The 15,318-nt window shown below is 41.0% G+C and overlaps 1 long non-coding RNA gene across 1 annotated transcript in view; it reads left to right on the plus strand.

Annotated features, from left to right (window-relative positions):
• Window positions 1-15,318, plus strand: part of LOC309966445 — a 50,153-nt gene that overhangs the window by 760 nt on the left and 34,075 nt on the right. The gene's annotated exons all lie outside the window — the stretch shown is intronic.

Here is a 15,318-nt window from a genome sequence, read left to right on the forward strand (position 1 = left end):
TCCAAGAGTTAAACTATTAAATATGCTTATCAATTTTTATTAATCCTTCACTTTAACTTCTCCCATAGCTTCTTCATTTTTTTTTCTTTTTTCCCATAACTTCTTATTCCAGTTAGAACAAAACCTCATCTCCTTACCAGTCCCCTGATTACTTCTCTGAAGTCACCCCTAATACTCTTTCCCTCATTCACTGTGGTGCTCGATTTCTTTCTGTCCCACAGACATTTCAATCTCATCCTTTCATCCAAGCCACTGTTCTTGCTGTTCCCTGTGTTTGAATGTTCTTTCTCTGCTGGGCTGCCTGCCTTTATCACTCCCGCTTTGACTCTGTTACCATCTCTTCCAAGAGGCCCTTCCTGACTGTCCTGCCTAGGTTGGTCCTGACCCAGCCTCAGTCCCTCTCGATCCAATTGCACTGTTCTGCTTCCTTCACAGCACTTATCACTATCGGAAATTGTATCTCTATCTATTTATTTGTTGCAGCACCATCCAGTTCAGATATAGAGTTTATTGAGAAAAACCTTCAAAGAAGTAGTAGAAGCAGATAGAATCTCCTTGACTCTTGTTACTTGTCAGAGCTTAGGCCAGGTGTAGATATGTCCCATGGCCAAGGTACCAATGAAGAAGGACAGTCCCCTGCAATGTTCCATACATTTGTGGTGAGTACTTTGTGGATGAGGGACAGGGTCAGAGAACATCCTTGAGATCACATAAGTTCCCTGGCTGGGGAAGTAGCTTTGGTGGAAAGGAGGATGCTCCAGGTCATGGAAACTAGTAATTAGCCCATCCTTCTGTTAAACTGGCTCAGGTCTCCTTCCCAAGCTCTCTGCTCAGCCACCAGAAGTGGGGAGGGCCTGAGCAGCGGGGCCCATCGGCTCTGTCTCCCCATAGAGCCAGGGATGCTGTCTGTCTTGTCTGCCACTAGAACAGTACATGGAAAGGCACATAGAAAGGTAAACAAAAAATAATTTGTTGAAGGAATAAAATAATAATAGCATGAGTAATGATGAAGTAAATGACTGAAAAAGGAACTGAAAGTTAGAAGGAAAGGCCATATTTACTTGAAGTTATGTCTCGGTAGTGACAGAGGCCTGCTAGGGAGATGTCTGAATTTACGGCAGTGCTGTAACTGGGAGCAGAAGCCACAGGTGCAGGGCAGTCACTGCTGTGACTCCAGCTATTGCTCTTAAATACACAGCCAAGCTCGCGTCATGCTGTCCATACCTCATTTATAGAAATTCTAATCGTCAGCTTGACGTGCACTGTCTCTTAAATCAGCGGTGCATTCATTGGTATTGGAACCAAAGTTTCATGATCATTTTTGTAAGAGGAACAGATCGGGATTTGGGGGTAGACATCTTCCCAGTGTCTCTGTTTCATCCTAAGACTGTTTTCTTCATCTCAAACCAAGACCACATCTGCCCTGGATTGCTTTTGGCAACAAGAGTGATAATGAGGTCATTTCCACTACAATAGGGTCATTGTTGGTAATGCTTATTGCGTCGTGATCAGTTTCTGGAATGCTTCTAAATCAGCAAAGTTAGAAAAAAATTATTAAATGAAGGAAGAGTATATGATGAGCTAAATCCTGAGGAGTATGACTAATAGCACAATGTAAAATCCTCAAGTTCTTGATTAAATTCAGGTCTTGAGGATTTCTCATTATAACAAAGTTCCCTGGGGTTTAAGTCAGCATTCTAGTTTTACTTATTTCATAAATATCAATCCTTGGGGTAAATATTATTGACTCATAAAATTAATAAGATTTACTTTCATAATGTTGATAAAAATCTATAAAGTAGGCAAAACAAATCTTTTGCAGGCTCTACCGTGACCCATTTCTGGGGTCATTTTCCTCTACCAGTGTAATATCTGTTTTCAGGGCTCTTAGGGACTAAAGAATGACACATAATGGAGAACTTACACAAGTTATTTCGCTGTGTATTTCTAGAAGTCAAGTAATCTGCTGCAGTAATTTTAAAGCAATTTTCTTAAACTAACAATTAGCTTAATACAATCATAAACTCTGACATTTTACACCCTTGGCTGACTAGTCCTTAAAATTCTCTTCAACATCATCTTTCCCCATTTCTATTCTACTCTCTTCCTGTTCCTTCTCGGACTATTTACTGATTGTTTTCTTGCTGTGATCACCTCCTAAACGTTAGTGAAACTCCACATTCAACCCACTGGTCTTCTCACTGGCCTCCAAGTCCCTCTGTCCCCCACCAAACCCTTTGTAATTTCATTTCAATATTGTGATAAACATCATCTACTTTCCAACCTCTCTCACTTACCACCACTTTCCATACCCAGTCATCAAGCCTCATAGTATATATTTCCTCAGAACCTTTCCTATCTTTTCCTTCCTCTACATCTTCATTCTACCCAAAATCACTATAATCGCAGGTCTCTAAAGCTCGGTAGTCACTCAAGGTTCACAGCCACTGGGAGGCAGCAGTGCTGAATCCTTAGGTCTGTTGAGGATTTGCCTCAGGTCCACTCAAGCCCTCTTGTATGAAGCATGACCTCTTCACTATAAATAAGGCTCTAAGTTGATTATGCTAAAATTATAGGGAATATATTGGGATGAACGCAAATGATGCTAGCAGATACTTCTTAATATAAAGAATTTATAAGAATTGGGGAATAAAAACCATGGGATTGAAAGCTGTGAGCCTGGCATCCAGAAGGGATGGGGGAGGGGATGAGTGGGAAACCGCAGCTGGAGTGGCCTGGGGTCAGATTTCTGCCCCACCATCAGTTTGACACTGGGCGAGATACTTACGTGATTTTAGCTTTTCCTGATCTGTTAACTGGAGATAGGAATATCTCCACTCAAAGGGGTATTTTGACAGTTAAATAATATTGTATATAAAGTTTCCATCCTGGAAACTTGCACGTGGTAGGTTCTCATCAAATCATAGCTATTAATACTTATAGGCACAGCACTTCTGCACTTGAAAAGCAAAATATCAATAATATCTTTAACTAATGGCTTAAGGAAATAATTATCAAAATGCCATAAAGAAATGCACATTATCTGTCAAGGAAGAGTGCTGATAGCCATTCCTAAAGGAGCCTGGAGTGTCTGTAATGGAGAGAAGTTATAGGCAGGTCACCCTTACCTTAGACAGGGCAGGACCACGTACAAAATGTTGTTTGACACTTCAGCTTCTGCAAAAAAAGTTTGCCACACACAGCAAGGAAATTATAGAAGGTTTGCAGATTGTGGTGGTCTTTAAATAAAATCAGTCTAAGGGTCAACCTCTCATCTCTGCCCAGTGACTTCTAAGTTTGAAAACATTTTCCAGCTACTATCAATTATTTAAGAGAAGTACTGGGGGAAATATAGATAAATAAACCATCGTACATTGCCACTCCCTGGACCACCAGACTCACCTGGCTGTGAGCTGGGTGGGGAGGGCATAGGTGGTCAGGAGTTGCCATTCATTTGTGTCTACTGCAGACAACAGTAAGAGAGATTGCCACTCGACGGGATTGTAGAGATCCTTTAGTCGAGCATTTCATTTACCGAAGAGGAAACCCAAGCTCAGGCCGGCTGAGCTGGGCACAGTCAGGCAGCTGCTGAATGGCAGAGCCGGCCTGGAGCCCAGTTCTCTCAGCTCCTGGTCCAGAAGTTCCTTCCACTGCACCCCAGCTGCTGCTTTTCAGCATTGAGGTTTGGGGATTGTACTCATTCAAATGCAAATGTTTTGTGTGCTTCTTTAACAGGACATTCTTTTGTCTTACTTTACCAAGTAGGGTTTGCTGTACTGAGTAAATGAGTATAGACCTGGAGGTGTTAAAATCATCAACCTCTTCTAAAGCGTCATTCTTTCCCCTTTGTTTCTATTTGTAACGTGGAACACTTGCTTCTTTTTTTCCTTACAGCTTGAATCGAGACAGCCATCCTTATAACTTGATTTACTTGTTCTAGTGGATGATACAAGTACTGAGGACGAAATTAATGAAATCAGTGTAGCTCACAGGAAGCTCTTGCCCGTCCCCGCTCCCACCCCTCCTTTGGGAATTCATCCAGGGGATACGTTGAGGGAATTCGTTGCTACGAAACAGGGCTGCAGCTGGGCTCAGTGAGGGGTCTGCGTGGTCTCACAAAAGCGAGCAACGTCTGCAGCTTTGAGAAGGTTGGAGATGTTAGGGGCCACCCAGTGTTATACCACTGGGAGAAGTTTCCCCGTCTGGAATGTCCCCACGGGCTCCATTCTGCCACCGCGGGCACTCTCTGACTTCCTGCCCAAGACGGAAACCGTCCTCCGCTTCCATGACAATTGGAGTCATCACCCTGGCTGTCGCACCACTACCCACCCACTTGCCCCCATTCGCGCCTGAGGAGTAAGTCTACCTGTAGGATCCCAGTCACCACCAGGCACATGAAGTAATTCATGATCAGAGTGAAAGGGAATCACACCCAGCACTGGCGGTGGTCGGGCGGGACAAAAAAGAGGCTGCAGCTACCAAGGGGAAGAAGAGAAGAGGAAGAACCAAGGCTGATAATAAGTAGATGCCAACATGGCCATACTTTAGTTAAAATACTGCAGTATTTCCCAGTGGCTGGTAAATGGTCCCTGCTCTAAGCCTTCACAACGCCCTGTCACTCCAGCCAGTCAAGGCTAATGTCTGTTTCATTTTAATGATTGGTGCCTGTGTCCTAGGCAGTGGATAAATATGTTAAATATTACCCCTTAAGAGAACTAATACTAAAAATGTGGCAAAAGGACACACTTGTATCTACCTTTAATTATTTTACTCCAGAGAGGAATTTCCATGAGGTACAGTCTCTCATGGAAAATGGAAATACGTAGAAATACTGTTCTAGTTGGTATCTTTCATCATTTAACTCTGATGCTGAAGATTCTGCTTTTACTTTCCTTCCTTGGCAGAAACATCCAGCAGAGAAAACTTTCAGCTCTGGCTCCTGTGAGCCATTCGACAGGGCCTGCTCCTTAGGAAGGAGGAGAGGCACGAACCACCCGGCCTCTTGTCTGGAGTGGCACCAGGATGTCCCAGGACGTATCCATAGGGAGGGGAGGGAGGCACTTATAAGTTCTCAGGCCCAGTGTGGCTCCTTCCCTGAAATCAATGGCTCACGTATAAAAGTATGGTTCAGCCACAAACTAATTAAAAAGGCATCGCTGGCATCTTGCAGGGACCTCGAGAGAGACTCGGAACCCAGAGCAGCCCTTCTCCAAAGCCCCTTCCTTCACCCCCTTCCTTTGCACCCTGGATCTGCCCTCTGGTGGCAGACCCGTCCCCCCCAAGCCCCTCCTCCTCTCACATCCCCTTGCCTTACTTTGTAGACTGATAGCCTCTCCTGGCCCTCCTCTGTTCCTCCTTGTCTCAGGTCTCATTTCTCCTCTTTTCTCCATGTTTTGAAGATCCATAATCCAAAAGGTCCACAAATTACCTGGCAGAGGACGTAGAGTAAAATGAAGAAATCTTCCTGTCTGGGCACAGAGGAAGTGAAGGACCAATAGAATTGGTGCTTAGGGGTCCATTTTGCTTTCAGAAGATTCAGGAAGTTTTGAAAAAGCCCAAACTTTGAAAACGTCAGTTTTTATGCATTTCAGAAGCTTAGGCTTGACCGTCCTAAATTTTTATTGCCTAGAAAATGATGGTGGTGCGTAGTTACTAGGAGGGGCAGTGCCTCAGGGAGGAGACTCATCTGAGGACATTAAGTCAGTCATCTAAGTAAACCACTTCCTGTGAGTAACACAAATTAATTCTAGTATTGGTGAGGGAATCGGGGTGATAAGGAAACCCTGTGGGGGCTTCAGACACAACCCAGAACTCCTGTAGCCTGTGCCATTAGCCTGGGTGACTTACCAGTCTGGTTTCAGCAACACCTGTAGTCCTTCCTACCTTGTGCATGTCTTCTGTTTGAATTTTCCATATACTATTTTAAACTCTTAAATGAAACTTACAAAATAAAATCACCCATAATCCTAACACACTAAAAGAATTGTGTTAACTCTCCAGTGTGCTATTAGTGTTTTTCCATAACCATATAAATGTTACCATACCCTTTAAATATTATCTCACATATTTTTCGTGTTATTACATCGTTTTCCAAATTACCATTTTAATAGCTAAATATGTCATTGAGCCACTATGTCCTAATTTCCTTAACCATTCCCTTATTGTTAGATATTTGGTTTGTTTTTATTATTTTACAGTTACAGATAATCCTGCAATTAATACTTTCATGGACCTAACTTTTTCTCCTTTTTACTATTTCCTTAGGATAAATTTTTAGAGGTTAGAGTACTGGTCCAAATTATATGAATATTTCCACAGTCAATTAACGTTCCGTTAGGGCTGTAGCAATTTATACCACTTGCTTTATTGTATGTATGCACTCTGTTTGTATGTGTTACCCAGTCTTCTGTTGCATTTGTATTTTAACCCTTCTTTGCTTACAAAAATTTTACATTTCTATGTAATAGAATCTGTTGTTTTTCTCTCATACTTTTATATTGCTTCAATTCTTCAAATGATATCAACAGTCTAAAGTTATAACAAATTCTGCCTTTATGCAAGCTCGTCTGTGATTTCCCTAATATTTAGTTCTTTGATATATTCAGAGATTTCCGAATATGGTTATATATTTACTTTTTCCAAAATACTGTCTAATTTTTACCCAATATAATTTATTAAGTTTCTGCTGTCTCCCACTCATTATCCAGCAATATTTCAATAATCCCACACTGATCTAGGTCAATTTCTGGGCTGTCTGTACTTTACCATTCATATGTTTTTCTGTTTTTCAGCCATATTTCTTTGCTTTAAACATGATACGTTATAGTATGTTTCTATATCTGGTTAGAGACTCTTATCTCGTGTTATACTTTTTCTCAAAATATTCTTCTCCTGAACCCTGACAATCTTCACTTCTATTTCACTTAAGCAATTTCTTCTCTTGGTCACACTGTGATTATCCCACCTCTGAAATAATGAACTCAGATGTCACCGAGCCTGCCGTTCTTTCTCTTTGCCTTTCCTTTTATTCCGAGTAACACTGCTCTTTGTATCACTGGGATGTATATATCATCCTAGTTTCCCAGTTCACTCTATCAGCAAGGCTGAACAGAATGATTGACCATTTTACAATAGTACATCAGCATTGCACTTTTCTTGCTTTCTTATCTTTCCACCAAAGCTGTGTCGTCAAATCCCAACTCCAAAGGAACCCATCTGCCCACATTCTCAGTTTCTCCTTCACTGCCTGGTGCAGCCAGATTGAAATCAAGTGATGACGGATTGACGTTATGACAAATGCTGTTCGTGAGCATTTAGGATTTGTGCAAGGCTGGTAAGAGACGGGAGTCTCAGATGTAGGTAAAGCCTTGACAAAAGAAAATAAGATGCGTTCTTAAGTCCACAACCTTCTTATGGTCGACGTTAAAAAATCCTAGAGCAGATTATTAGAGGCATGTCAGTCACTGAGGAGGAGACTGTGTAGATACCCTGGGGATAAGACATGTGAGAACAAAATTCCTTTTTTGAAAGTAAAATAGGAAACTCTAGAAGAAAAAATAGAGGAGGGGTGATAAAGAGAGGGACAGAGACGGGGGACTTGAGGATTCTCATCTCAAATAGAAAAGATCTTTTAGAGTTTTTTAACACGTTATCTTTTTCAAGCCTGACAAAAATCCTTCACTGAAGTGATGACCAGAACTTGCAAAAGAGGGAGAGCTGAGACTCAGAGAAGTTCAGTGAGCTCAAGGAAACTGCACTCACGTCCGTGTGGCGTGAAGCCCTGTTCTCGTCTCCCGTAACATGCCTTTGCGACACTTCTGCAAGATGCAGGAACAGTGACTATGATACTGTCCTAGCCAGGGAAAGCTATGTCTTGTTGAATGAACGCACGGGTCTGATCCCCAGCCCCACAGATGCACCTGCCTGCCGCTTCTCCTGCCTGTGCACGTCACAGGCGCCTCACACCCCATCAGGCTGCCCGGACCGCTCCCCCGGCTCCAGGACTTCCGGTCTCGGTGAGCGCTTCCCCTTCCCGCCTGACTGTTCACGGAGGCCGGGGAGTCAGCTCTTCCTCTCAGCGTCCCCTGCTTTCCCGTCTCCCTGCTGTCCTGCTCCAAGCCCCGCAGCCCCTCTGGACTGCTGCTGCTCTCCTCCCCACGGCGCCTCTCACCTCCCTCCTGTCCGTTCTCTCTTTGAGAAGCTCGTTTCATCATCCCTGTTGTTTAAAACCGTGGAATGGCTTTCTATTGTGGGGGGAAGGAGGGCATAGAGTTCCAAGCCCTCCCCCCTCAGCCCATGCAGCCCAGCGTGCTCTGGCCTCGCAGCGCCCTGTGGCCTCATGTCTCCTGCTCTCCACGTGGCCATCACAGCCTTTCCACACTACCTCAAACCCGCCATGTTCCTTCCAAGCTCAGATCCAGGGCACTTGAATAATTAATGATCCCCTCCACCCCTTTCTGTTTTTCCCATGATGCTTAGCTTTTCCTAACCTATTTGAGAACTCATTTGTGATGTTATTGGTTATTGTCTGTCTTCCTGCTCAAGAATGTAAGTTCCACCAGAACTTATATTTTGCTCACTGATACCAGAGCAATGCCTGGTAACACACCAGTTACTTAACAAATAGTTGTTGAAGAAATTGGTTCGTTCATTTTAATTTATGACGTATACATGAACAAAGAACATACTCACCAAACTACTGGGCAGTACGTACCTACAAGAGAATAGGGCATGTGCTGGGTGGTAGAATCATGGTCAAACACTATCAGACTAATAAATACACAGTGCAGTTTAATAGGGACTAAATAAAAAGCCTGCCTTTGGGTCCAGAAGGTAATAGAAAAACAGGATAATGGGATGTAATGGCATGCTTAGAGGGATTATGAAAACTACTTTAGGTTTTATTTAAGAGTTGGGGTTTTTTTCTTTTTCTTTTTTTCCATTAACATCTAGCATTGGTATGGTACATTTGTTATAATCAATGAACCAATATTGATATATTATTAACTAACATCTATAGTTTAATTAGGGTTCCTCTTTGTGTTGTGTAGCTTTATAGTTTTTTTTTCAAATTTTTATTGGATTATAGGTGAGTATAATTGGAGTATAGTTGTTGTGTTAGTTTCTGCTGTACAACAAAGTGAATTAGTTATACATATACATATATCCACTCTTTTTTAGATTCTTTTCCCAAATAGGTCATTACAGAGTATTGAGAAGAGTTCCCTGTGCTATACAGTAGTTCCTTATTAGTTATCTACTTTTTATATAGTAGTGTGTATAGGTCAATCCCAATCTCCTGATTTATCCCTCTCCCTGCCATTCCCCACCCCCAGGAACCATAAGTTTGTGTCTACATCTGTAACTCTGTTTCTGTTTTGTAAATAAGTTCATTTGTACCATTTTTTTAGATTCCATATATGAGCGATATCATATGATATTTGTTTTTCTCTGTCTGACTTTACTCAGTATGACAATCTCTAGGTCCATCCATGTTGCTACAAATGACATTATTTCATTCTTTATTATGGCTGAGTAATATTCCATTGTATATATGTACCACATCTTCTTTATCCATTCCTCTGTTGATGGACATTTAGGTTGCATCCATGACCTGGCTATTGTAAATAGTGCTGCAGTGAACATTGGGGTGCATGTGTCTTTTTGAATTATGGTTTTCTCTGGGTATATGCCCAGTAGTGGGATTGCTGGGTCATATGGTAATTCTATTTTTAGTTCTTTAAGGAACCTCCATACTGTTCTCCATAGTGGCTGTACTAATTTACATTCCTGCCAAAGGTGTAGGAGGGTTCCCTTTTCTTTACACCCTCTCCAGCATTTATTGTTTGTAGATTTTTTGATGATAGCCATTCTGACTGACTGGTGTGAGGTGATACCTCATTGTAGCTTTGATTTGCATTTCTCTAATAATTAGCAATATTGAGCATCTTTTCATGTGCTTTTTGGCCATCTGTATGTCTTCTTTGGAGAAAAGTCTATTTAAATCTTCTGCCCATATTTTGATTGGGTTTTTGTTTTTTTGATATTGAGCTACAAGAGCTGTTTGTGTGTTTTGGAGATTAATCCCTCATCAGTCACTTCCTTTGCAAATACTTTCTCCCATTCTGTGGGCTGTCTGTTCCTTTTGTTTATGGTGTCCTTTGCCATGCAAAAGCTTTTACGTTTAATTAGGCCCCATTTGTTTATTTTTGTTTTTATTTTCATTATTCTAGGAGGTGGATCAAAATAGATCTTGCTGCGATTTATGTCAGAGAGTATTCTGCCTATGTTTTCCTCTAAGAGTTTTATAGTATCCAGCCTTACATTTCAGTCTTTAATCCATTTTGAGCTTATTTTTCTGTAGGCTGTTAGGGAGTGTTCTAATTTCATTCTTTTACATGTAGCTATCTATTTTTCTCAGCACCCCTTATTGAAGAGACTGTTTTTTCTCCATTTTATATTCTTGCTTCCTTTGTCATAGATTAATTGACCATAGGTGCTTGGATTTATCTCTAGACTTTCTATCCTGTTCCATTGATCTATATTTCTGTTTTTGTGGCAGTACCATACTGTCTTATTACTGTAGATCTGTAGTATAGTCTGAAGTCAGGGAGTCTGATTCCTCCAGTTCCATTTTTTTCCCTCAAGACTGCTTTGGCTATTCGGGGTCTTTTGTGTCTCCATACAAATTTTAAGATTTTTTTGTTCTACTTCTGTAAAAAATAATGCCATTGGTAATTTGATTGGGATTGTATTGAATCTGTAGATTGCTCTGGGTAGTAGAGTCATTTTCACAATATTGAGTCTTTCAATCCAAGAACATGGTATATCTCTCCACCTGTGTCATCTGTGATTTCTTTCATCAGTGTCTTATAGTTTTCTGAGTACAGGTCTTTTGCCTCCTTGGGCAGGTTTATTCCTAGGGATTTTATTCTTTGTGATGTGATGGTAAATGGGAGTGTTCCCTTAATTTCTCTTTCTGATCTTTCGTCTTTAGTGTATAGGAATGCAAGGATTTCTGAGTATTAGTTTGGTGTCCTGCAACTTTACCACATTCATTGTTGAGCTCTTGTAGTTTTCTGGTGGCATCTTTAGGATTCTCTATGTATAGTATCATGTCATCTGCAAACAGTGACAATTTTACTTCTTCTTTTCCAATTTGGATTCCTTTTATTTCTTTTTCTTCTCTGATTGCCGTGGCTAGGACTTCCAAAACTATGTTGAATAAAAGTGGTGAGAATGGATATCCTTGTCTTGTTTCTAATTTTAGAGAAAATGCTTTCAGTTTTTCACCATTCAGAATGCTGTTTGCTGTGGGTTTGTCATATATGGCCTTTATTATATTGAGGTAGGTTCCCCCTTTGCCCACTTTCTGGAGAGATTTTATCATAAATGGGTGTTGAATTTTGTCAAAAGATTTTTCTGCATCTGTTGAGATGATCATCTGGTTTTTATTCTTCAGTTTGTTAATGTGGTGTATCACACTGATTGATTTGTGTATATTGAAGAAACCTTACATCCCTGAGATAAATCCCACTTGATCATGGTGTACGATCCTTTTAATATACTGTTGGATTTGGTTCACTAGTTTTTTGTTAAGGATTTTTCATCTATGTTCATCAGTGATATTGACCTGTAACTTTCTTTTTTTGTGATAACTTTGTCTGGTTTTCGGTATCAGGGTGATGGTGGCCTCGTAGAATGAACTTGAGAGTGTGCCTTCCTCTGCATTTGTTTGTAAGAGTTTTAGAAGGATAGGTGTTAACTCGTCTCTAAATGTTTGATAGAATTCACCTTGAAGCCATCTGGTCCTGGACTTTTGTTTGTTGGAAGTTTCTTTATCACAGTTTCATTTACAGTACTTGTGACTGGTCTGTTCATATTTTCTATTTCTTCCTGGTTCAGTCTTGGAAGGGTGTACCTTTCTAAGAATTTGTGCAATTCTTCTAGGTTTTCCCTTTTATTGGCATAGAGTTGCTTGTAGTAGTCTCTTAGGATGCTTTGTATTTCTGTGGTGTCACTTGTAACCTCTCCTTTTTCATTTCTAATCTTATTGATTTGAGTCCTCTCCCTTTTTTTCTTGATGAGTCTGGCTAAAGATTTATCAATTTTGTTTATCTTGTAAAAGAACCAGCTTGTAGTTTCATTGATCTTTGCTATTGTGTTTTCATTTCTATTTCATTTATTTCTGCTCTGATCTTCATGATTTCTTTCCTTCTACTAACTTTGGGTTTTGTTTGTTCCTCTTTCTCTAGTTGCTTTAGGTGTAAGGTTGGGTTGTTCATTTGAGTTGTTTCTTGTTTCCTGAGGTTAGATTGTATTGCTATAACCTTCTCCTCTTAGAAGTGCTTTTGCTGCATGCATCCCATAGGTTTTGGATCACTGTGTTTTTGTTGTCATTTGTCTCTAGGTATTTTTTGATCTCCTCTTTGGTTTCGTCAGTGATCCATTGCCTATTTAGGAACATATTGTTTAGCCTCCATGTGTTTGTGTTTTTTACAATTTTTTCCCTGTAATTGATTTCTAATCTCATAGTGTTGTGGTCAGAAAAGATGCTTGATATGACGTCAGTTTTCTTAAATTTACCGAGGCTTGATTTGTGGCCCAAGATGTGATCTACCCTGGAAAACGTTCCTTGTGCACTCGAGAATAAAGTGTATTCTGCTGCTTTCAGATGGAATGTTCTATAAATATCAATTAAGTCTTTCTGTTCTAATGTGTCATTTAAACCTTGTGTTTCCTTATTAATTTTCTATCTGGATGATCTATCCATTGGTGTAAGTGGGGTGTTGAAATTCCCCACTATTATTGTGTTGCTGTTGATTTCCTCTTTTATGGCTGTTAGTGTTTGCCTTTTATATCGAGGTGCTCCTATGGTGGGTGCATATATATTTACAATTGTTATATCTTCTTGGACTGATCCCTTGATCATTATGTAGCGTCCTTCCTTGTCTCTTGTAACAGTCTTTATTTTAAAGTCTATTTTTTCTGATATGTATTGCTACTCCAGCTTTCTTTTGATTTCCATTTGCATGGAATATCTTTTTCCATCCCCTTACTTTCAGTCTGTATGTGTCCCTAGGTCTGAAGTGGTTCTCTTGTACACAGCATATATATGGGTCTTGTTTTTGTATCCATTCAGCCAGTCTGTGTCTTTTGGCTAGAGCATTTAATCCACTTACATTTAAGGTAATTATTGATATGTATGTTCCTATTACCATTTTCTTAAATTTTTTGGATTTGTTTTTGTAGGTCTTTTTTCTTCCCTTCCTCTTTTCCTGTCTTCTCTGATGGTTTGATGACCATCTTTAGTGTTGTGTTTGGGTTGCTTTTCCTTTTTCGTGTGTGTATCTACTGTAGTTTTTTGGTTTGCATTTCCCATGAGGTTTTGATATAACAGTCTATATATATATATATATATCAAGGTTGTTTTAAGTTGCTGGTCTCAATTTCAAATGCAGTTCCCATTTCCTGAATTTGTATTCCCCTCTTCTCATGGTAGCTGATTTTGATATCATATTTGTGTGTGGATAATTTCCTCCTTTTACTGTATGTTTGCCTTTACCATTGAGCTTTCCCATTTGTGATTTTCTTGTTTCTAGTTTTGGCCTCTTTTTTTCCCCTGCCTAGGGAAGATCCTTTAGCATTTGTTGTAAAGCTATTTTGGTGATGCTGCATTTGCTTAGCTTTTACTTGTCTGGAAAGCTTTTGATTTCTTCCTCGAATCTGAATGAGAGCCTTGCTAGGTAGAGTATTCTTTGTTGCAGGTTTTTCCCTTTCATCACTTTAAATATATCATGCCATTCCCTTCTGGCCTGCAGAGTTTCTGCTGAAAAATCAGCTGATAACCTTTGGGGATTCCCTTGTATGTTATTTGTTGTTTTTCCCTTGTTGCTTTTGATATGTTTTCTTTGTCTTTAATTTTTGTCAGTTTGATTAATATGTGTCTTGGCATGTTCCTCCTTGAATTTACCCTGTATGTGACTCTCTGAGCTTCCTCAACTTGGGTGACAATTTCTTTCCCATGTTAGGGAATTTTCGACTATAATCTCTTCAAATATTTTCTCATGCCCTTTCTCTTTCTCTTCTTCTTCTGGGACCCCAATAATACGATTGTTGGTCCATTTAATGTTGTCCCAGAGGTCTCTAAGAATGTCCTCATTTCTTTTCATTCTTTTTTGTTTTGTGTCAGTGATTTCCACCATTCTGTCTTCCAGCTCACTTATTCGTTCTTCTGCCTCAGTTATTCTGCTGGTGATTCCTTCTAGTGTATTTTTCTTTTCAGTTATTGTGTTATTCATCTCTGTTTGTTCTTTAAATCTTCTATCTCTTTGTTATTTCTTTTATCTTCTCAGTCTGTGCTTCCATTCTTTTATCAAGATTTTGGATCATCTTTACTATCATCATTCTGAATTCTTTTTCAGGTAGCTTGCCTATCTTCTCTTCATTTAGTTGTTCTTGTAGTTTTTATCTTTCTCCTTTATCTGCAACATATTTCCTTATCATCTCATTTTGTCTAACTTACTGTGTTTGTGGTCTCCTTTCTGCAGGCTGCAGGATCGTAGTTCCTCTTGCTTCTGGTGTCTGCCCCCTGGTGGGCAAGATTAGTCCAGGGGCTTGTGCAGGCTTCTAGTGGGAGGAACTGGTGCCTGCCCTCTGGTGGGTGGAGCTGGGTCTTGTCCCTCTGTTGGGCAGTTCCCTATCAGGGTATGTGCTTTTTTTTTTTTTTTGCGGTACACAGGCCTCTCACTATTGTGGCCTCTCCAGTTGCGGAGCACAGGCTCCGGACGCACAGGCTCAGCAGCCATGGCTCACGGGCCCAGCCGCTCCGTGGCACGTGGGATCCTCCTGGACTGGGGCACGAACCCATGTCCCCTGCATCGGCAGATGGACTCTCAACCACTGCGCCACCAGGGAAGCCCAGGGTATGTGCTTTGGGGTGGCTGTGAGCATAATACTTTAGGCAGCCTATCTGCTGATGGGTGGGGCTGTGTTCCTGTCTTGCTGGTTGTTGGGCCTGAGGAGTTCCAGCACTGCAGCCTGAAGCTGTTGGGTGGGGTCAGGTCTTGGTGCTGAAACGGGGTCCTCCAGTAGTGCTCAGTAGTACTATTCCCTGGGGCCTCTGCTCCCAGTGTCCTTGCCCCCACTGTGAGCTGCAGCCCACCACCACTTCCCCAGGAGGCCCTGCAAGGCCCGAAGGTAGGTCTAGCCCCGGTTCCTGTGGAGGCACTGCCTTGTGCTGGGTCCCAGTGTACGTGAGACCTTGTGTGCACCTCCCAGAGTGGAGTCTCTGCCTCTCCCAGCCCTGAGGAGCTCCTG

Source organism: Leucopleurus acutus (genome assembly GCF_964270905.1).
Source record: "Leucopleurus acutus genome assembly, chromosome: 9".
Lineage (NCBI taxonomy): Eukaryota > Metazoa > Chordata > Mammalia > Artiodactyla > Delphinidae > Leucopleurus > Leucopleurus acutus.